This window comes from Mugil cephalus, chromosome 1 (genome assembly GCF_022458985.1).
Source record: "Mugil cephalus isolate CIBA_MC_2020 chromosome 1, CIBA_Mcephalus_1.1, whole genome shotgun sequence".
NCBI classification, from domain to species: Eukaryota; Metazoa; Chordata; class Actinopteri; order Mugiliformes; family Mugilidae; genus Mugil; species Mugil cephalus.
Genome location: NC_061770.1, coordinates 53,577,236 through 53,601,898, shown reverse-complemented (window position 1 = coordinate 53,601,898; position 24,663 = coordinate 53,577,236). Strand labels below are relative to the sequence as shown.

At 40.3% G+C, this 24,663-nt stretch overlaps 1 long non-coding RNA gene and 1 pseudogene across 1 annotated transcript; both read left to right on the top strand.

Annotated features, from left to right (window-relative positions):
* Window positions 1–4,911: 4,911 nt before the first annotated feature.
* LOC125014439 lies at window positions 4,912–23,767 on the top strand (annotated as a pseudogene).
* LOC125023447 lies at window positions 10,818–12,743 on the top strand. The gene is made up of 5 exons (XR_007114610.1): window positions 10,818–10,878; window positions 11,010–11,025; window positions 11,124–11,212; window positions 12,532–12,594; window positions 12,682–12,743. It is a non-coding gene; the product is annotated as an uncharacterized LOC125023447 (long non-coding RNA).
* Window positions 23,768–24,663: the final 896 nt, after the last annotated feature.

Below are 24,663 nucleotides of genomic sequence, written 5' to 3'. Positions count from 1 at the left end.
TTCTGACCGGGAGTTGCACAGGACCCATGTAGGCCTCATATCTTTGCCCACATGGGCACGAAGGGGGATCAGACTGGACCTTAAATGGGCCGTTTTTATGTCTAAGCCCACTTAGCCCACTTACATCTCTTATGGGGCTCATACAACCAGCCCACATGGGTTTCACATGTGGGGCACATGTACCTCAAACCACATGGGACCTGCAAAATTTACCCAGTTCAACCCATGCCCACTCAGAGATTAGAGATTAGAGTCTTTATTGTCATTGCACGGTAGCATATAACAATATACATTGCCCACATAGCCCATATTTCACCCTTGTGGGCCCCACATGGACATGCTGGCTGGGCTCTGGTATTGTTGGTCAGGGCTTCATCCCATACAGCAAGATAATGACCCAAAACTCTAGTCCAAGCTCTACCAGAACTACCTCAGGATAAAAACAAGATGGAAAGCTTGAAAACAACCATGGAGCTGGTTTGTGATGAACTGGACAGAAGAGTGAAAGCAAAGCTCCCTACAAGTGACATACATGAAATGTCCCCTCAATCCCCTTGTGTTGTAAAGTGTCATAAACCTTCTCATAAGTGTTGCCTCTGCACATTAACCAGTTTAATGGTGTGAGCCCTGTGATAGACTGGAGACCTGTCCAAGATGTAGCTTTCCAGTGACATAGCTTTCATCAGGTTAGGTTAGTTTGTTACAGTTCATAAACTAAGCTTTCGGCATCTCAATGGCAGCTTCCCAAACAGTGACATCGTCCGTGGCATCTGTGGCAGCGGAAACCCACTCCTGGCAAAGGCTGTGATAATCATACAAGAAAGAACACAAACAATAAACGACGTTGCAAAATATAGCTTTAGTAAATGAAGTTACAGGCGATAATCCACACACCATGCGTAACAACTGAGTGAAAATGAAAATAACCTCCTTTTAATTGAAGATCACATCTTCCGTAGCGCTTAATCCTGGAGCCTATCCCAGCTGGCATCGGGCGAGAGGCGGGTACTGTAGTGTCATTTTAAAGTCTGTGATGTGCTACAAAGAAGATAAATGAATAAGATGCAGGCTGAATGACTTTGACGTCATGTTTGATTATAAGGTTGTATTGATTATGATGATATATGGAATAATAATACCTTTAGTTTGATCATGTTTGATTATAAGGTTATGATTGAATTACAATGATATGTCCGATCATAATGTCATTAGCTTGATTACAACATTAAGTTTGATATGATGGTTCTTCACCAGGCACATGCTACTAGAACACAAAGGGAGAGCACTGGAACCAAAAGTATATCTACTGTATTCCTTACAAGAGCACGTGTGTAGGTAGAAGATAGTTGTGCTTATCGCACTTGGTAAAGTTATTTTAAAGAATAATGAGCTTAAGAGTGGACTAGAAGATAAGGGAGTAAAATGGACGGGAGTAACCTTGTGAAACTAGGAGCCTTGGGAAATTCCAAAACTACTGATGAATGCAGGTGTTTGAACCTGAGGACAAAATAGAAAAGGTATTTGGAGTAGATCACGATGCTCCAGAGCCATGTGGCACATCTGGCATCCAAGGCCACATGGCTCATCAACAGTGATGAAGACAATTTCTAAGGGTATGATTGGTTCAAATAAGGGGCTGGTGAGGGTTTGCCTCATGTAGGGGTGGGCAGGCGCGGTCAGCAGCAACAAGCTCAGCTGAAGACTGGAAGACTTTTGTTAGAGCACATTGTTTTCTGACCTGTAGGTGTCTCCATGACTATAAAGAATGTAGTTACTAACTGTCCATTCTGCTACAGGTTTATTTCTATCTACTGACAATCAATGACCTCATCATTTCTATCTGAGACACCTTGAAAAGAGGAAATGCAGCCTGAGGTTCAAACTAAATGTCTGTCGTTCAGTAGATGACTTGTCTTGTGTCTTTCAACACACTAGAAAGAGGACAGTCTAGACTTAAGTCTTTTATTAGTATTTTAATACCTTAATCTAAAATCCCTAATTGTTACTAAACATGTAGTTATTAACTGGATAGTGTAACGTTGTGCATAGCTGCATATACACACAAAGGCTAAACAGACAGAGTGGGTGTAGTGGGTCTAATTTAATCACATGAACAGATAACATAGAATGACATAACATAAAGTAACATGCAAATATAAGTTGCAATGCTTACTGCCTTCTCCATCACACTTTAACTAGTTTCATGTTTTCTTTCCCACCAAGGGTTAACTCAGTTTGTATTTGCTGTGGCTGGACCGGAGGTGACAACATGTTAAACCCTCTGCAGAGGTGTGAGGTTTGTTGAAAAAAGAAGGAAGTAGACAGAGACTATCTTGGTACAGAGCAGAGTGACACGTTGTGAGGACTGGATGTGAGGACGATCTCAGAAATCTTTCTCTAAAACGGAGTGACACGTTGTCAGTTGCAGGATGTGAGGATGGGACACACTTTGCTTCATGTGCTGGGATTATTGTGTAAGTACATCACTTTGAGTGTTGTCTAAGAAGTCACTCCAAAATCTACACGTGTCCAGCTAGAGTGACATGAGGTGACTTCTCAGTTCATATCATGTGTAAAATAGTTGTGAGTTCAGAGTGGACAAGGAGCTGGTTTAACCCAATGCAGTGGTGTGAGTCTTCTTCTTAATGCAGCAAAGGAAGTGGGACTAATCAAACAGAAAATGATTCAGCAGTAAATCCCCACATAGTTCACTGTTTCTTTTCATAGGCTACAATTTAAAGTTTCTCTTCAAACAAAATGCTTGTATTTCAAAGGTCAAAGAGGTTTTTATTGTCATTTCAAGCATATATGAGAGGATGAGAGGACGTTCCTCCAGGACCATGGAGCTACTTGAAGACATAGGACTAAGTACAATACTAGAAAATTCCCTCTGGGAAATTTTGAAGTGGCTACGGGAGCTAATGCCGGGGGTACCGTCTCTGTCAACATGGGAATTAGCACACTTTGACAACATTTAGCACAATTAGCTTATGGTTAGCACAGTTAGCTTACAGTTAGCCTGTGTGTGAGAGAGTAATGTGCGCTTTTGCGCGCATTACTCCTGTGTTTCCTCCACAGTTTCCTGTGTGCATGTGTGTACGTGCGTGTGCATGTGTGTACGTGCGTGGCGCGCTTGCGTGTGCCTGTGTATGTGTCTCCAGTAACATGAAGTTACATGTGTGTTTATGTGTGTGTTGCGCACGTGTGTGCGTGTGTGGGTGGGTGAGGGTGAGTAGTGCGTGCTTGCGCGCGCATGTGTGTGTGGTACTTCAATCACAAAGTTACCTATGTAGTGTGTGTTGTTGTAAGTTAGCATATTTAGCCTACATTTAGCACAGTTAGCTTCCGGTTAGCACAGTTAGCCCGTGTGTGAGAGATTAATGCCCATGTTTGTGTATCCTACTACTCTTCCTGTGTGTTTTTGTAACTGTATTAACATAAAGTTTCCTGTGTATTTGTGTGTGCATGTGTGTGGCGCTTTGCCGCGCATGTGTGTGTATCTGTAATTACTAAGTTACCTGTGTGGGTGGGGAGGTGTGTGTGTTGGTGTGTATTGTTGTAACATAAATGTATGGGACACAGGGATCATCTGTATTAACAGCAGAAACATCTGATTAATGAATTGGTCTCAGCTGTGGCCCAGAGCTGCGGCTCAGGGGTTGCCGTGGCAACTCACAGTGGTCGTCAATGACGACAGAAGCGCGCGGAGCCGGGACACAGAAAAGAGCGAGATTTCCCCCCTTTTTGCTGGTCTCACATTTGGGCTCACTGTGACAAAACGGTAGCTCCTATCAGAAAAACAAGCAGACCGTGGGCGTCCTAAGACATTCCTGAAGACTTTGATATGTTTTTTGTCCTCCTGGAGCAAATATTTTGGACACACTTGTGAGTTAAACACAAAGGTCCTTCTCCTTTTCTCAGAAAATCTTTGCATTGAAGTGAATGGAGAGCAGACAGGTACTTTACCGCGAACAGAGGCTCGCAGTTTAAATTCTGTACGTCTCACTGCTTTGCTGAGCACATTGTAAGAGAGTTTGTCTACAGCTGTGGAAAAAAATCATGTCTCTAGTGTGTAAATTGTGGCCAATGGGAAATTTATCGCAGTTTTTCACGACTTACGTCTCTTACGGCTTCGCCCCGAGCCTCCAGTCTACAGCAGCAAGATGTAGACTGGAGGCTCGGCCGTTGCCCCGTAGCCCCTAACAAGGGACTGAACATAAAGAGGATGTGTGCAAGCTTGTGCAGAAAACAGTGTCAACAGTGCAAGAACAAGAGACAAACACTACAACACAAACAGTACAAAACACTTGGGAGACAATGCAGCTAGAAAAAGACATTACACAGAACAGAGAGCAGCACAGACTGATAATCAGACTAACAGAGTATGAGTTAGGATGGTTGGAAACATTTGACTGATTAGCAGCATCATGTGTGCAGGGGATGCAAAGATGTGTGCAAAGGACTGACAGGTTATGAGTATAGTTGTGATATTATTGTGGTTGTGGTGAGTGTGTTTATGTGTTTGTGTTGTGTCCAGTCTCCGTCAGTTCAAGAGTCTGATGGTTTGAGGAAGGAAACTGTTCCACAGTCTGGTTGTGTGGGCCTGAATGCTCTGGTACCTTTTCCCAGATGGAAGGAGGGAGAAGAGTGTGTGAGGGGTGTGTGGGCTCATCCATGATGCTGGTGGATTTGTGGATGTAGTGTGTGGTGTAAATGTTGCTGATGAAGGGTTGTGAGACTCTGATGATCTTCTCTGTCCTCACTATCTGCTGCAGCATCTTGTGCAGTTCCCAAACCAGACAGTGATGCAGCTGCTCAGGATGCTCTCTATGGTCCCTCTGTAAAATGTGGTCAGGATGGGACCACAAACTGATAGAAAGATGGAGCAGGGACCCCTACTACTGTATATATAGTCTAAAATTCTAGTTTAGATCAAACTGGGCCTAGTGCCATGAATAAACACACCTTGTTATTGTACATTCAGTACTAAGCTGTTCAAAGAATACACAGGTTCATATTTCATGTTCATATTTTGTTTTGTTGTCATGGTAACATTAATAAACATACCTAATATATGACACAGAATCATTTGTGTCTGATCTAAGTGCCATGTCTCCATGAGTATAAAGAATGTAGTTACTAACTGTCCATTCTGCTACAGGTTTATTTCTATCTACTGACAATCAATGACCTCATCATTTCTATCTGAGACACCTTGAAAAGAGGAAATTCAGCCTGAGGTTCAAACTAAACGTCTGCTGTTCAGTAGATGACTAGTTTGATGCTTTCAGCTTTCAGCACACAGCAGAGAAACAGTTTTGTTGCTGCACAAACTACTTGACTTTCTGAAGCAGACATTTCTCTAATGCAACATTCTTCATTGTTACTGTTTGATATTTACTCACTGCATCATACGACTATGTGCATAGTGCAACAAAGTCTTGATAACTATTGATAACTATAACATGTGAATATCACTTCCAACACTCATTGTCTATGACCTCACAGTTTGACTAGTTCTACATCATCTTTACCATCAAGAGTTAACATAGTTTGTATTAGCAGTAGCTGGACAGGAGGCGTCAACATGTTAAACCCAGAGCAGTGGTCTGAGATGTTGTGGGGGCTGGATGTGAGGATGATCTCATATTGATGTGAAGTGTAACTTCTTCTTTTATCACGGTTCTTTCTTCCTCTTCAGATGCTGCAGTTGTTGCTTCCTGGTATGAAGTTGAAGTCTTTGTCTGAAGCAGAGTGACACGTTGTCAGTACGTGAACTCAGAACAAACACAGTACAACTCAATACAGTCATGATGCACTGGATATATACAATATAACACACACAAATATACTTACAGTCAACAATGTGATTTTAGGTAAAGTGTTGAAATAAATATTTACTCTAAGTTCGTATGGTTGTAGGTTTGATAGAATCAAGTGTGAACTGAGTTTGTATTCGCAGTAGGAGGACAGGAAGTGTCACAGTGTTCTGTGGTCAAACCCAGTGTAGTGCTTTGAGTTTTAGTGAAGACAGAAGGAAGTGGGATGGACTAACAGGACAGAAATAAAACATTAGCAGAACCCCAGTGATCTCATACTGACATGAGTCTTCTTTTTGTCCTCACAGTTCACTGTTTCTCTTCATAGACTGCAGTTCCAAGTTTCTCTTGATACAAACAGGAAGTATTTCTCAGGTACAACAACAGAGTGTCAGTGCTGGATGTGAGGATGGGACACACTTTTCTGTGTGTGCTGTTGTTGACCTGTGAGTACCAACTATTTATCTTCATACATGTAGGCAGGGTTTTGACAGGTGATCTGATGTAGTTCAGGAGCCAACAACTGTGTTGAATAGTCACAGACAGATAATATTGGTTCTTCATTTGTTACATTTATTCACTAATCTGGTCCCATATGGAACTGTAAATGTCATAAGAAGCCCAGTTATTTTTAAATTTTTCTTTATTGTTGAAGTTTTGACTTTTATTTTAGTGTTGGATACACTCCTCTACTGTGGACATGCTCAAGGTCAGTTTCTCTATTTATTATTTTTATTCATTCAAGATTAGTCTGAACGTAATTCATCCCTGAATTGTTTTGTCAGTATATTTATTACTTTAATCTATGTATCTAAACAGATTGTAGAGTAAAATAGAAGTCAGTTTATTTTATGTTGTTAAAAGAGTAAAGTTGAGGAGAATATTTGTGTTTGGTTGTAGATGCTGTGCTGACTACTGACCCCTACTGGTCACCTTTGTTCACTGGAGAGTCTGTTACCTTCATATGTGACATGAAGGAAGGAGGAGTCACTGACTGGGAATATAAAATCTACAAGAATGGTCAAGAGCTTAATGTCTACAACACAGATCAAAGCTACACATTAAATCCTCTGTCTCCAGGTCACAGTGGAGAATATCAGTGCTGTGGTTACAACAAGAGATCATATCAGTCAAAGTGTAGTAAAACTGTTACTTTAACTGTATCTGGTAAGATCTCATTGTTTATTGTCTTATTCAAGTGTGTTAATTTCATAGAGTAAATATTATTTGATTGTCATTGAATTTGAGACTTTGATCAGGACGTCTGTATTTAAAATAAAATGACTTCATGTAGCTCTGCCACCATGTTGAAATGGACATAAATCACAGCTGCTTCAAAGTATTTAAAACAAATTATAAATATAGTGGCATTGTCTGTTGAAGCATCCATCCTTTTGTCAAGTTCATTAAAGTAATGAAGAATGAAGAAAGTATTTTACTGAAAGTGGCAGGTTGATATGACAGAAAATCTGAACATATATCAAAACATTTTCTCATTTTATTTATAACATCAGATAAACCCAGGGCCACACTGACATCAGGACCAACAACCATACCAGTAGGAGGCAGAGTGACACTGACCTGCTCTGTGGAGCCCTCTGCTGGATGGAAATATGAGTGGTTCAGACGTAGCACAGACACCTCTGAAGTTCAAGTCAGAACAAATGATGGAGAAAACAGAGTTATCAGTGTATCACAAGGAGGAATCTACCGGTGCAGAGGAGGAAGAGGAGGAAGAGGAGAACCAGTTTACTACACTTATGACAGTGATTCAGTCACCATTGAGATAACCTGTGAGTTCAGTTATTTAGTTTGAAATATTCATGATTTCATCATTTTCATTAGAATTAATGATGAAACCTACAATGTTGAGTTTTCTCTGTTGATTTCATGTTTCTATTTGTGTCCCAACTGTTCATATCTGGTGGAAACAGTTTCCAACAAGGCTGTTGTAACACGACAACACAACTGGCCTCAAAATATTCAGAGGTGAGAAGATCACTCTGACATGTGAGGTCCAGGGAGGTGAAAACACTGAGTGGATATATGAATGGAGAAAACCCAGGTCATCTACACACTGGACAGACAATAAATACTGGACTTTCACTGCTTCTGAGTCCAGCAGTGGAGACTACATGTGTAGGAGTAGACTCAGAGATGACTCATATTCTACAGAGTGGAGTGAAGCCATCACACTGTCAGTATCTGGTAAGTCATGTTTGTTGTTTGTTCTGTTAAACTATGATTACTCCTGATAGTCAGTAGTTAATAAAGAGTTTGGTCTGAAGGCAGACACTCTTATTTTCAGCTGGCAAATGGGCAACAATGTTTCCGTATCATTCAGTCATTCAGAAAAACAAAAAGATAAATTCATACTGTCTAGTTATTTACCTAACCATAAATATTCAAACACACATTTAAATGTCAACACTGTGTTTTTTATTTGTGCCTCTAACTGTAACAATCAAACTCATTGACTCATACACTATGATCAGGGTTTAACACTCTATAAAAAATATCATGTGTGATGAGAGGTACAGATTTGAAGTATTGTTGAATATAATCTGAGTTACAATCAAATGAGCTCCTCCTCAGGTGCTGCTTATGGAATCAAGCTAAAATGTGCTTTGTGTCTTTACTTGTCAACACTATTTTAGTTTTTCTCAGTTGCTAAAACACTAAAAGCCCTTGACTGAACTCATTTATCTAATTGTGCAGTCTGTTGTCAGTACCTTAAACCATTTCACATGGTAAAACACAATTTGCAGATCTCACTTAGACTTTTCAGCAGAACTCTAAACACATTGTCATTCTCAAAGAAAGAACAAAAACTGTTTTGTAAATAGTTGAAACTGAGGTTTTGTGTTTAATGTTTTCAGAAAATGGAGCAAGGTTTCAGAAATTGTGTTTTAGTATTTGAGAAAAACTGTAATACATAGCAGTAAGTGGAGAAATGAAGTCCAGCAGTTACAAGAACAACATGTCCCTACAGGTCTGTTTGGCTTCTTTTCCATTTAGGTTTTGAAACGTTTTAAAAGGCATGTAGTCCTGCATATTGAATGTTTCAGCTCAACTTCATCCATCCTCCTGTTAAAAACAATACTAGTACAGTATGTAGTTAACTTCTGAGGACACTGATTAGTTAAACCAGGAAATGTAACCGTATATATGTTTGAAAAAGTTGATGGTGACTGAGTCCACCAGAGGTTCTTCTGAACTTTAACCTAGAGACAAGTCTTTGTTCTTCTGGTGGAGATGTTGTGATGTTTTGAGAGAAGAAACCTACATTATGAATCAGGAAAAGAGTGAAGTTATAAATGAGAAGAATTGAGACAGAACTGAAGTTAAACAGGAGCAGTGGTGAAGATGAAAGAGATGGTTCTGTAGTGGAGGAGGAGAGAGAGGATGGAAGTGAATGACACCAGCATCAACACAACTGAGACACTCTACTGTGTTGTGGTCACAGTAAATAGATGAAGCTATTCTGATGGAGCTTGGTCTGATTCCTTCTTATGTGTCAGTTGTAAACTGAAGAGGAGTCAGACCAGAGAGTAAAGAGACTGATGACAACAGCAGCTTCCTATGTGAGGGTCAGCAGAGGTTATTTAGCATCAGTACATAGTAACATGTTTTCATTCTGATAAAACCTCTTTCAACAGGTAAACAACCTGTCCTCTCTGTGTCTCCATCATGGCTGAGTCCTGGAGCCTCAGTAACTCTGAGCTGTGAGGTTGAACATCCATCTGCAGGATGGAGGTTTTACTGGTATAAAGCTGTTCCTGATCTACCACACAAGTATCAATATTCCAACTATGAGCTGCTTCCTGGTAGCATCAGTGGAACTGAACAAGATTCCTACATCATTGATGGACAGACACACACAGCAGGATATGTGTGTAGAGCTGGAAGAGGAGAGCCAGTGTTTTACACTGATTACAGTCCACCTCAGTTTGTCTGGTCTGGAGGTCAGTTTCTATGTTCATGACTTTCTTTATCTTTCTATTAACCCAGGGTTTAGTCTGCTTCCAGTAAAACATGTCTTAAAAACTAAAGACTGTCTCACATGTTAAATAGATGTCAACATTTATGTTTCCAGTGTGGATGAAATAGTTTAAGATGTATTTCATTACTTTATGTAACTCAACATTTTTTTTTTAAAGCTGTTAAATATTATTTGTATTTTATTGTGTATATGATTGTACAGTAGATTTCATGAGGTGTGACTCTTCATCATGTTTGATTTTCCAGATTTCCATTCATCAGCGTCTCTCACAGTGAATCCTGACAGAGTGCAGCACTTCACCTCTGACTCTGTCTCTCTGAGCTGTGAGGGAAACTCTACTGAGTGGAGAGTGAGGAGGTTTACTGATGATGGCGTCCTGTCACACTGTTCTACCTGGGGGACAATGACTGGATCAACATGTAATGTTAATAGGTTAGGGACAGTAATGCAGTGTACTGGTTTTGAGTCTGGATCAGCTTTCAGCAACGCAGTCAACATCACTGGACAGAGTGAGTATTAATCACATGTTACTGTCATCACCCTGAATCTGCTGATCTCTACATTAAATGTCATGTTGTTTGACTGTTTTCCAGCTGATGGTATCATCCTGGTGAGCCCTGTCCATCCTGTCACTGAGGAGATTCTGTTTCTCTTGGCTGCAAGTTGAAGACACAAAATGTTCTTTCTACTGTGTTTTTCTATCACAATGACAAACTCATCCAAAATGATACCAGAGAGGAGCTGATCATCTCTGCAGTGTCAAAGTCAGATGAAGGCTTCTACAAGTGTCAGTCCTCAGGAAAACAATCACCACAGAGTTGGATGGCTGTAACATGTGAGGAATCGTTACAGTTATTATTGATAGTACAAGGGATCTTTGTAAATTGTGCTGATGACATATTTTACATACTACATTTAACTGAATGTCATTATTATTTACAGCGGTGTCCAGGTCTGAGAGCTCTTCATTTCTTCTTCCATTGATCCTTGGACTGGTTTGTGGAATTTCACTGATTATTCTTCTGCTGCTGTTGTGTCTCTACAAACAGTCAAAGGGTGAGAACATTTCCTCCTGATATTAGATTGATTATAGTCTAATGATCAAAGTCACTGATGTATTCTGATTACTCTATGAGGACTGTGAAAGCAAGAGAACAATTAGTTTAAAATCATGTCTCTTTTCACAGATTCCTGCTTTATCAGGTTGGTACAACTCTCCTCTGTCTCATCTTCAACGTACTAGAATTACTTTCAGAGATTCTGATTAAATCTACTGGATTCAAATGTTTTGGTTTCACCAGGTCTCAGAGCACAAATCAGAGCTCTGCTACAGATCACATGATCAACCAGGATGAAGGTCAACAGAGTGAACATCCTTCTCCTCTCCACGGTCAGCCTTAACCCTGACTTTAGTTTCTGACTAATCTTTAATGACAGTTCACTTTTTCTTGTGATCTGATCTGAACTGTTACACAACTCACATAATGATATTAAATCCAACCTTGGCTTCATTTGACTCTGTAGGTGATGCTTGTGTCTATGAATCAATCAAAGGCCCTGAAGACATTGAAAATGGTACAGTATGTTCAGTAGTGAGGAAAGTAAAGAAGTGGACCCTTTAGGATTATGTGCTTTTATGCATTAGTGTTTTTGAAGAAACAATCTGTGTCATTCACCCGACATCCTAAGAATTGATCTTTCAGGAACAATGCTCATAACCTCCTGAGACCCGAGCTTTTATTTGATATGCATTTTAATTTCTCTGCTCTACCACACTTAATGCGACTCACGGCTGGATTCCTCGCAGTTCCAGCTATTTCATTTTGTATGAAAGCGGCCACCTGCTACAGACAAAGTAGTTTGGGGAAAAAAACATGTAGACACTGGTATTATTTCATTATTTATATTATAAAGAAGTCACCAAAGCATGACACAATATAAAACTGTTCATTTTAATACCTCAACATGAATGAGCAAAGACAGAACAATGAAGTCCCAACATCCTCAAATGAGTACTTGCTGATTAGTGACTCTGTAGCTCATTGCTATTCATAAAATGTGTTAAATTTGCGAGTCATATCAAACTGGAAACATTACTAAGCATAAAGAATAAGTTTTAACTTTGCTACCACTAGATGGCAGACTAAAGTGTCCACTAACAAGGACAATGGGTTTAAATGAAACAGAATAAGCTGCAATAAAACCTAAAACTTCATGTCCCCATATGAGGACGCAGGGTCTCAGGAGATGAAGTTCCTCCTGAACGTTGTGCAGCTCTGATGTACATCTGCTCTGAGGTTGTTAGAGTTTAATGCTGCTGATGAGGTTTGACCACTTCATAAATCCAAGCTCAGATTAATTATTTTAAACTTGTTCTGTTCAAGATGAGACAACATTTTACAACAAATAGAATATTAAAAGTTGTAGACACTTTTTCCAGTTAGTGATTCATATTTAACATGAATCTTTTTTAAACACTAGAATGAGAAGATTTTCTGTAAATGACTGAAGTTCAAACATGTCACTATATTTCAGATGAATCCAGGGATGTCACATATTCTTTGATTGAGCTTAAAAACATCACTAAGAAGGGTGAGTGTTATTATGTGGAAACAACCACATACAAGATGTAGAACAAACAGCAGCTGAGACCCTTTTATAGACCAGTAGCATCTAAATAACAGATAATATCATCTGATCCTTTAACAGAGAAGAAGCAGAAACCAGAGGAGAGCTGTGTTTACTCTGCTGTGAAGACTGGATCATCTCCAGGTTTGATTCATTACAACAGTCCTGTCTAGACAAAGATCCTTCTTCTGTGTTGTACAGTTGAAACCTCAAGTGTGGCTTTGGTTTCAGATGACGGTCTGATGTATGAACAGGTTCTCTTCCATAAGAAAGGTAAAGCCAAGAGAGACAAAGGTGAGTCAAGTCTACGTCCACCTGCAGCAGTGATTGTTGGAACAGGATGATCTTTATGTGATGTGGCTCACTGGAGCCTAATGTAGATATTATTGTCGTTTGTTACACGTTGTCTTGTATTTCTTTTAGTACAGTAGGTTTCTTTTACATTTTAGTGAAGAAACTGGATGTATTTTTAGTTTTAGGTGATTGAAACAATCTTTGTCTTTGTTCACAGGAAAATCAACTCCTGCAGCAGCTGATGAAACATTTTATTCTGAAATCAAACCAGGAACATCTCATGGTAAATATAACATTGATTTCTAAGAATAGATCTCTGTTGTGCTCAGACTACAGGAGTTTTGGTCTGATTTGTTCCTGGATTCCACCCTCCTGGTAAATAGAGGATAAATCATCAGATTATCTGGTAACGTGAAGGTTCACACATGTAATTTTAAGATTTCTGAACTGCTCACATTAAACCTGTTTGACATCAAACATGTTTGACATCTAGGATTTAAGCAGAAGTTAGCAGTTGTGACTTGGATATTTATTTTTGTCTATTTCCTTTCAGGTCAATAGAGATCTGTATCAACAAAACCATCTGAATAGATCATAAAAGTGAAGCTACTCACATGAATATCAGATATTTAAAGACATAAACCAGCTGAATGTCCTGCTTTTAGTGCAGATGTATTTTATAAAAAGCTTCAGTTTGTATGAATGTAGTGATCGTGTGGCTTTAATATCAGCATCTTTTCAGTTCTTCATATTCTGTCATCAAACATCATTCTATTACATGTCCACTTAAAGAAGCTAACTATGTTGAGAAGAACTGATAGTATAACAAGTATTTTATGTTTCCCTGAACTAATTAAGTATATTGTAAAAAGCTTGTCCTTTTCTCACAATGTTATGCATCAATAAACTTGTTACTTTTTAATTTTTTTGTCCTGTAGTAAAATGTCTGTAGTGTTTTCATTGAGTTTATGAGATGGTCTTCTTACAGTTTCATGTGGTTTTAATCAAAGACAAACTCTGAATCAGGGCATAGGGACATATTGTGATCACAGATGGACTCCCAGTCACATCTTGAGCAGCAGGTCACAGGAGTTAAAGTTAAAGTCTGTTCAGATTTGACATGTTTCATACGTGGTGTGTTTGTGTGTGGATATGCTACAGAGTGCTCCATGAGGGAAAGTTGAAGGTTACATAAACAGATGACTGCCCTTTTCCCTGCAGTGAGAAAGAGAATGATTTATTTTAAACACAAAGTATCTTCAGGGTGGGCACAGACAAAACAACAAACCAGGCAGCTACTTAGCTCATAGTTAGTGCTGCTCAGGTGACTCCATCCCTTAGTGATGCTGCTATAGGCCAAGGATGATGGGGGATGATGCTCTGAGCACCTATCCTCTTGCACCAAGCTCCCATCCTCTAATTTATTTTCTGTCCTCTAATGACTTTTTGTCTCTGTTACTACTCATGCATTTGTGTGCTACTCCTGTATAGCATGTTAATAGGTGTGTATCTTTTTACGTGTGCGCTTTAGTCCGACGTTTGTATCTATGACAGATGTGTGTTTATGTCGTTCCTGCTGCTGCTCTCTTCTCTTTTTCTGTCTCTACCTGGTTGGCCTTAGTCAGGTGGGTTCCTCTATACGAGCTGGGTTCTGTTCAAAGTTGCTTCATAGATGCTCTGGGGGTTTTTAGGCCAGGCTTTGTAAGGCATCTTGAGACGGTTTGTATTGTTATAAATAAAATCAAATTGAATTGTAATGAACTTCAAAATAACCCACTAATCAAAAATGAAAAATTAAATACGGGACAATTTATCATAATTCCCTAGGCCCCCAAAGAAGGACTGAACATGAGGGTAAAAAGATGTACAAGTCATAAAGGTTAATGACACAGTAGGATTGTTGAATCCAGGAACATGACAATCACACAGACAGTACAGCACAGTCATAGTTGGACAGCCGAGTGCCAGTCAATTCTCCTTGGTGATACTTACAGGACCTGGGACAACAGCACCCCCTGCTGGCAGGATGAGCATAACATTATGACCACCTTCCTAATATTGTGTAGGTCTCCCTTGGGCCCCAAAACAGTCATCTGGAGCAGCTTTATACCAGTAAAACCTCCATCCTGCAGATGGATGATCAACCTCACAGCTCAGAGTTACTGAGGCTCCAGGACTCAGCCATGATGGAGACACAGAGAGGACAAACTCATCTCATCTTCTACTACCACTCATCCTCACTAGGGTCACAGGGGTTGCTGGAGCCTGTCCCAGCTGTCATCAGGTGAGAGGTGGAGGACACCCTGGACAGGTCTCCAGTCTATCACAGGGCTACATTATGTCAAACTACTCAAACTACTACTACTACTATAAAATAACTAATGGGGTGAAAGGTTTTAATGCACAACCCTCTCACCTGTGAGTTCACAGCTTGACATTCCTCCAGCAGAGACTATCACACAGAAGTGTTGCCCCCACTGATAAATGTCCAGATTATGATGCAGAGAAGAAAGAGTCGGGTTAAAAGTGGAGGGGAGGCAGTGGCAGTTCTAGATCAAAATTACCAGGGGGGCCGAGGTGGGGCCAGTGTTTTTTCAGGGGGGCACACATATAAGGACAAAACAGGGCAATGTTTAAGCGTTCAAAATGTTTAGTTTCGTTTATTTAAAACCAAAACTAAATACATTAAGTATTAATACATTCACACAAACATTCTTTTTCAGAATAAACATGAACTAAAACGTGCTCAATAAACCTTGAAATCATGTTTGTCTTTTTTGTCAAATAAGATTTCTCTTGTTGCATAAAATAAAACTTTTATCTGCACGATGACACTTTTTTAATCGAAGCATTTAGCTACACGCAGAGTTCTTTTTCACAGCATCAGACTTGAATGTACAATCACACTATTTTAATCTAAATCACACTCATCATCTCACTCTTTCTTTATGTACAGTCAGGAGGAAAAACAGAAAGAAAAAAGAAAAAGGGATAAAAACGGGATTTTGTTGACTCGGCTCGACGCGGCCTGATGTGAACAGGAATGCTGCATCGATGTTGATGTATCTGAACATACATTCTGATGTTGTCACTTGGTGGCCTGACAGACTGTATCATTGTAGAAGCTTTAGCTCAAATACAGCACCGCACTGAAGTTACTTTTAAGTCTTCTTCGCTCCAGTGCGAGTCCGCGCAAACCACTCCAACATTTCAAGTGCACCCGTATTACAGACTTTACAGTAAACACACGGAGACAGAAGACGCCTGCTGATATTTACATAGAAAAATGAATAACAAATTTAGAGATTTAAAATATAAAAACAAGAGGTGTAGACTATCTCATGCAGCCAGTGGAGTACTATGATCCCACACTGATTATGAGTCAATTGATCACATGACCTGGAAGCTGTTGAGCTTGTAGCGGACCCTTGGTTCAAAGAATGAGGCGGAGAGTTTCGTACGGGTGCCTTAGTTTATTATCTTGCGTGGTCTACAGCACCGTGAAAACTATGCAGAAAGAATACAACAGAAAAGGAAGAAACAGTTATACACATTAAACATATTGTCGTTATTCAACAATACAGAGTCAAAAAGGATCAACCTCATCACCATTCAAAACAATAAAAACAACAAAAAAAAAATACATTTTATTAGCCAAAGGAAAACTTACTCAAAGAGCCACAAAGATGAGCCAACAAAGAAAAGGTCAGCAGCACAAAGGCCGCGCCAGCCCAGAGAACAAACGATCAGGGATGGAGGTGCGCACAGGTGAGCGCACACACACAGAGACACAGGTGGAGCTTACAGGGATGCGTAGTCTCCTCCCTTTTATATCCTGCTCCCTCCACAAAAGAGACTGGCCACCAGGTGGCAGTCATTCGCAGACATTTAAATAAGCCCTTCAGTGAAGAGAATGGACAGATCAACAGACAGGACACAGGAAGACTGAGATGGCAACACACAACAATTTACTGTCATTTACAGAGCTAAAATGCTAATATTAACATATAAAAATGTATTATATATAAACATATATTTAGAGATTTAAAATATAAAAACAAGGGGTGTATCTCATGCAGCCAGTGGAGTACTATGATCCAATACGGGTGCACTTGAAATGTTGGAGTGACTTGCTCGGAGTCGCACTGTACCCGGAGCGAAGAAGAGGTTTACCCACACTTTTTTAACGATCACGTAACATCTGAGGAGAAGAGGAGATACGGCGGCAGATATCGGGCTCTGTTCAGAACACAGTGATTTATTCTGATACCAACAACCTTTAGAAAGAGTCCATTCTTCAGGTCATCAACAAACTAAAGGTGTTAAATAGATACACCATGTGTCCTCCATTGTTTATCTGCAGTGTACTGTGCTTAAATGTATGATGATGACGTTCTCGCGATGACGTATGAGAGGGGAAAAACACGCAGGCGCGGAGCAGCTCTCGGAGATGGAGGTCCGACCCGGGACTTCTGACATATGAAAGACCACCAAACCCGGGATTTTAGATGTGAAAGGGGTTCACCACTGTTGAACAAGTCTTGGACATATAGTGTGTGGTTCCAGCGCCGCCATGGTAGCCTCCTACATTACCCCGTAGACATATATAAGCATTATCCAAACTGCCAGGTCACATAAACCCGACCAATTAAATATTCAAATCAAATTCAGTCCTGTGGCCCCGTTTTTCCATTTTGTATTTTGATCTGAGTCTCAAATTGAAATATGAAAAAACAGGCATTTTTTCGTTTTTTGTGTTGGATTAAAAAACGAAAAACAAAATATTCTGTCACTTTTTCATTGTTTGAGTTTTGATTGACAACTGAAAATAGAAAGAAGGAATGATACACGGATTCCAGTCCGTTAGGTGGGAAGCAGACTGCAGACTACTTTACAATCCTATATAGGAAGCAAGAAACAGGTTTGTTTGTTCACAGCAGCAACATATTCCAGAAATACTGCGAACATCAACCTTTCAGTTATTGGACGACCGCTCTACCCCCTGAGCTACTGCCACAATCGATAGTAGTGGAACAGATCAAGACCTTCTTGCTCATCACAGATCAGAAACAGGAAAACACGCAGCAGGACACACAGGTCTCAATAAATGCTCTGTAGTCTCATTGTGTATATGGCATCAAGTAGCTCCAGAGGTCCAAGGCCGTCTTCAAAAGTTGCACTATATATTTTCTTTAAGTGCTGAATTTGGTCTTCAAGGGACTCTGTGAGGTCCTTCTTATATTTGTCACAGAGCTTTGAGCTAATGCACTTGTTCGAGGGGCGAGACTCAATGAAGGATTGCTGGTTGAGGCGGTACCATGGACGTTGATTCCCATTAAAGAATCAGGAAACTTAGACAGAGAGATCCTTTTGTCTTTTTTAACACAGTTCTTTACAACATGAGTGTATTTAGTGTGTGGTCTGAAAATATAAAGAAAATAATAAAATGGTCTCTGTCTCTCTCTCTTGTCTCTCTCATCGGTAGCCTGACTCTGTCCCTCCGCGGGGCAGCGGGCCCCTCCCGCATCACTCTCTCTGACACCTGACTGCAGCTGGATCTCACTCCTCCTTCTTCTCTTTTCCTTTCTTTTCTGAGCACCGGACTTGTGCTGACCGGACATTTTGAGCGTCCTGAACTTCAAATCAAATGACAACATCAAATTTTGATCAGTGGCCAAACCATTTTCTTGACCACTATTTCAGAATCAGAATCAGCTTTATTGGCCAGGTATGTGAACACATACAAGGAATTTGACTCCGGTCACTTTGCTCAATGGTACAACAAAAATAAAGAACAACACTATAAGCATGAAAATAGAACGTATGAAGGAAGAATAGAATTTCAAGAACAATTAGGAAGAAAACAAATAAAAAGCTTTTATTTAAATATTACATATTCTCTCCACAATAGGCCTATTTTAATTTATTTTCAATTATTCCATAATTTAATGAAGGTACCCTATCGGTGGGCGCGTTCAGCAACAACAAGCACAGCTGAAAACTGGAAGACTTTTGTTAGAGCACATTGTTTTCTGACCTGTAGGTGTCTCCATGAGTATAAAGAATGTAGTTACTAACTGTCCATTCTGCTACAGGTTTATTTCTATCTACTGACAATCAATGACCTCATCATTTCTATCTGAGACACCTTGAAAAGAGGAAATGCAGCCTGAGGTTCAAACTAAATGTCTGTTGTTCAGTAGATGACTTGTCTTGTGTCTTTCAACACACTAGAAAGAGGACAGTCTAGACTTAAGTCTTTTATTAGCATTTTAATACCTTAATCTAAAATCCCAAATTGTTACTAAACATGTAGTTATTAACTGGATAGTGTAACGTTGTGCGTAGCTGCATATACACACAAAGGCTAAACAGACAGAGTGGGTGTAGTGGGTCTAATTTAATCACATGAACAGACAACATAGAATGACACAACATAAAGTAACATGCAAATATAAGTTACAATGCTTACTGCCTTCTCCATCACACTTTAACTAGTTTCATGTTTTCTTTCCCACCAAGGGTTAACTCAGTTTGTATTTGCTGTTGCTGGACCGGAGGTGACAACATGTTAAACCCTGTGCAGAGGTGTGAGGTTTGTTGAAAAAAGAAGGAAGTAGACAGAGACTATCTTGGTACAGAGCAGAGTGACACGTTGTGAGGACTGGATGTGAGGACGATCTCAGAAATCTTTCTCTAAAACGGAGTGACACGTTGTCAGTGCTGGATGTGAGGATGGGACACACTTTGCTTCATGTGCTGGGATTATTGTGTAAGTAAATCACTTTGAGTGTTGTCTAAGAAGTCACTCCAAAATCTACACGTGTCCAGCTAGAGTGACATGAGGTGACTTCTCAGTTCATATCATGTGTAAAATAGTTGTGAGTTCAGAGTGGACAAGGAGCTGGTTTAACCCAATGCAGTGGTGTGAGTCTTCTTCTTAATGCAGCAAAGGAAGTGGGACTAATCAAACAGAAAATGATTCAGCAGTAAATCCCCACATAGTTCACTGTTTCTTTTCATAGGCTACAATTTAAAGTTTCTCTTCAAACAAAATGCTTGTATTTCAAAGGTCAAAGAGGTTTTTATTGTCAATTCAAGCATATATGAGAGGATGAGAGGACGTTCCTCCAGGACCATGGAGCTACTTGAAGACATAGGACTAAGTACAATACTAGAAAATTCCCTCTGGGAAATTTTGAAGGGGCTACGGGAGCTAATGCCGGGGGTACCGTCTCTGTCAACATGGGAATTAGCACACTTTACCAACATTCAGCACAATTAGCTTATGGTTAGCACAGTTAGCTTACAGTTAGCCTGTGTGTGAGAGAGTAATGCGCGCTTTTGCGTTTTCCTGTGTTTCCTCCACAGTTTCCTGTGTAAATGTGTGTACGTGTGTGGCGCGCTTGCGTGTGCCTGTGTATGTGTCTCCAGTAACATGAAGTTACATGTGTGTTTATGTGTGTGTGGCGCGCGCGTGTGTGGGTGGGTGAGGGTGAGTAGTGCGCGCTTGCGCAATTACCTGTGTAGTGTGTGTTGTTGTAAGTTAGCACATTTAGCCTACATTTAGCAGAGTTAGCTTCCAGTTAACACAGTTAGACTGTGTGTGAGAGATTAATGCGCATGTTTGTGTATCCTACTACTCTTCCTGTGTGTATTTATAACTCTAATAACATAAAGTTTCCTGTGTGTTTGTGTGTGCATAGGTGTGGGGCTTGCACGCGCCTGTGTGTGTATCTGTAATTACTAAGTTACCTGTGTGGGTGGGGAGGTGTGTGTGTTGGTGTGTATTGTTGTAACATAAATGTATGGGACACAGGGATCATCTGTATTAACAACAGAAACATCTGATTAATGAATTGGTCTCAGCTGTGGCTCAGAGCTGCGGCTCAGGGGTTGCCGTGGCAACTCACAGTGGTCGTCAATGACGACAGAAGCGCGCGGAGCCATGACACAAAAAAGGGCTAGATTTCCCCCCTTTTTGCTGGTTTCACATTTGGGCTCACTGTGACAAAACGGTAGCTCCTATCAGAAAAACAAGCAGACCGTGGGCGTCCTAAGACATTCCTGAAGACTTTGATATGTTTTTTGTCCTTGTAGAGTAAATATTTTGGACACACTCACGAGTTAAACACAAAGGTCCTTCTCCTTTTCTCAGAAAATCTTTGCATTGAAGTGAATGGAGAGCAGACAGGTACTTTACCGTGAACAGAGGCTCGCAGTTTAAATTCTGTACGTCTCACTGCTTTGCTGAGCACATTGTAAGAGACACAACAAGTTTGTCTACAGCTGTGGAAAAAATCATGTCTCTAGTGTGTAAATTGTGGCCAATGGGAAATTTATCGCAGTTTTTCGCAACTTACGTCTCTTACGGCTTCGCCCCGAGCCTCCAGTCTACAGCAGCAAGATGTAGACTGGAGGCTCGGCCGTTGCCCCGTAGCCCCTAACAAGGGACTGAACATAAAGAGGATGTGTGCAAGCATGTGCAGACAACAGTGTCAACAGTGCAAGAACAAGAGACAAACACTACAACACAAACAGCACAAAACACTTGGGAGACAATGCAGCTAGAAAAAGACATTACACAGAACAGAGAGCAGCACAGACTGATAATCAGACTAACAGAGTATGAGTTAGGATGGTTGGAAACATTTGACTGATTAGCAGCATCATGTGTGCAAGGGATGCAAAGATGTGTGCAAAGGACTGACAGGTTATGAGTATAGTTGTGATATTTTTGTGGTCGTGGGTGAGTGTGTTTATGTGTTTGTGTTGTGTCCAGTCTCCGTCAGTTCAAGAGTCTGATGGTTTGAGGAAGGAAACTGTTCCACAGTCTGGTTGTGTGGGCCTGAATGCTCTGGTACCTTTTCCCAGATGGAAGGAGGGAGAAGAGTGTGTGAGGGGTGTGTGGGCTCATCCATGATGCTGGTGGATTTGTGGATGTAGTGTGTGGTGTAAATGTTGCTGATGAAGGGTTGTGAGACTCTGATGATCTTCTCTGTCCTCACTATCTGCTGCAGCATCTTGTGCAGTTCCCAAACCAGACAGTGATGCAGCTGCTCAGGATGCTCTCTATGGTCCCTCTGTAAAATGTGGTCAGGATGGGACCACAAACTGATAGAAAGATGGAGCAGGGACCCCCTACTACTGTATATATAGTCTAAAATTCTAGTTTAGATCAAACTGGGCCTAGTGCCATGAATAAACACACCTTGTTATTGTACATTCAGTACTAAGCTGTTCAAAGAATACACAGGTTCATATTTCATGTTCATGTTTTGTTTTGTTGTCATGGTAACAATAATACAGAATCACCTAAAACAATCAACAAAACGAGCTGGGTTTGAAAACTGACCTGCCTAGCCAAAGAAAAAGAAGTCAACAAAACAACAGGTTTTCTACCCTCACTCCCTAACACCAAAACAAGAGAAAAGATGGACAAAAGTAAAAGGCTACTCACCCCTACTAATATGGTACTGCGAACTATTTCTACTATTTATTAATATTTACAGGAGAGATAACAGATCTCATCCGCAACATAAATGAATCACAAGAATCACAAGAAGGTCGGTATGGATTGCGTAGGTGAAGGTCGCGATGCGGTTTGCAATGCTGTCAAAGGCGAACCAGCGCGAGAGAGAGAGTGTGTGTTGTCGGCTCCACTTTTGAATCCGCGGCCTCCGGACTTCCTCCAATCAGCGGCCTCCACCTGCACGCGCCCATCCTGGAAAACACAAGGACACAGCTCCCCCCCTGGACAGGGAGGGACAACACAACAGAAAGAACAAAACATGCAAATTATGACCACTACGGTCATAACACCAGCAACAATAATTGACCAGTATCACAGAAACAAAGGACAAGCTTGTGAGATTCAGGGTACAGTTGTGTAAAAATAGGGCTACAAGGAGGAGGAAGAACAAAAACTGCAAAGAGCAAAGTAGTAATTTCTGATCAGTTTTGAGCTGCTATGATAGAACATGTTTTCTGTTCATCAAAAGACAATTTGAAATTTGTTTTGAGATGAAAAATGTTCTTTTCCCTGAGAACTGTATGTTTTGAACAATGTGTTTTTATTTATGGGTGTATTGTTCACTGACTGCTTGATAGTGTAAATCATTTTGATCACTTTGTTTACGATTTGAGAGCAGTGTTTGGTTTTGAGCACAGGTAAAACTGTTTTCAGGTGAAAGTTTCATATCCCAACTGGGTCTCATAAAAGGTGAAGTCCAGTTGCCTTTATTCAACCCCTTTTTGGATTATGCTGTGAAATGTTGATGGACAATTAATAAATATTTATCCTGAACTCAACAGCAACTAAACCAAAGGCCAGACTGAGTGCTGACACCAGAGATATTCCAGTAGGAGGCAGTGTGAGCCTGACCTGCTCAGTGACGCCATCATCTGGATGGAAATACTACTGGTACATAGATGAGAAGTCCTCTGAACCTCTGACCACACAACATGCTGGTTTCTATTCAAATGGACAAATGAGAGTCTCACAGGAAGGACTGTACAGGTGCAGAGGAGGAAGAGGAGACCCAGTTTACTACACAGAGTACAGTGATTCAGTCAGGATCAATGGAAATGGTGAGTTTGAAAAAAGGAGGAACCAAAAAATGCAGACATCCAATGTCTATCTATGGATACATCAAGTCATTCTGTTTGATGTTGAATTTTGTGTCTTTATTAATGAATCATGAACATGAACAGTTCCAAACAAGGTGACTGTGACTCTCCAACCCAACTGCCTCAGATCTATAGCGGAGAGGAGATTACTCTCAGATGTGAGATCCATGGAGACACTGAGTGGGAGTATGAATGGAGATCTACCAGTTCATACAAACCTCCAAATCTAAATGAGTTCAGGATTAAATCTGATTCTTCACTCCACACTGGAGACTACAAGTGTAAAGGAAAAATGAAAAGTGAACAACAGTCTTCAACAGAGTGGAGTGATTCCTTCAGATTGACTGTATTCATCATAAGTCTCATCATAGTTCACCAGTCATCACGTATTTAACTGTAACTTCATATTTATATCATATATATTTTATTAAGAGATCGCAGACAATCATATTAAGATAAATAATACCAACTTCACCAGACACACATGTTGAATGTAATCTACCATCAGTACATAGTAACATGTTTTTCATTTTGATAAAACCTCTATCAACAGATAAACAACCTGTCCTCTCTGTGTCTCCATCATGGCTGAGTCCTGGAGCCTCAGTAACTCTGAGCTGTGAGGTTGAACGTCCATCTGCAGGATGGAGGTTTTACTGGTATAAAGCTGTTCCTGATCTATCACACAAGTATCAATATTCCAACTATGAGCTGCTTCCTGGTAGCATCAGTGGAACTGAACAAGATTCCTACATCATTGATGGACAGACACACACAGCAGGATATGTGTGTAGAGCTGGAAGAGGAGAGCCAGTGTTTTACACTGATTACAGTCCACCTCAGTTTGTCTGGTCTGGAGTCAGTCTGTTTCCATCTGTTCTCTCAAAAACAAGATGTTATGTCTTTACTTTTATTAATCACATTTTATCTGTGACCTCCATGCAGTATCTAGAAAACTAAAACACATATTTACAATTTACTGACTGTGTATATTCATGTTCCTCTAATGTTAGTATGATATTTCCTTTTTTCCTACCTCAAACTAATTCTCTTTAACCATCATGTTTTCCTCTCAACAAATCGGAGAAAATGAGAAACACAAAAAAGAGTTTCAAGACTTTGAAACTTTTTTCTGACAGAGACAAAATAAATAATAAATCTACATGAATCTACATAAATCTATAAAACACAGGAGGTTATTTGTGTTGTGTTGTGTTGTGTTGTGTGGGTGTAAGTTGCGTCTAGAAGAAAGTACATGTTTACACAGGAGGAAAAGAGAGAAGGAAAAAG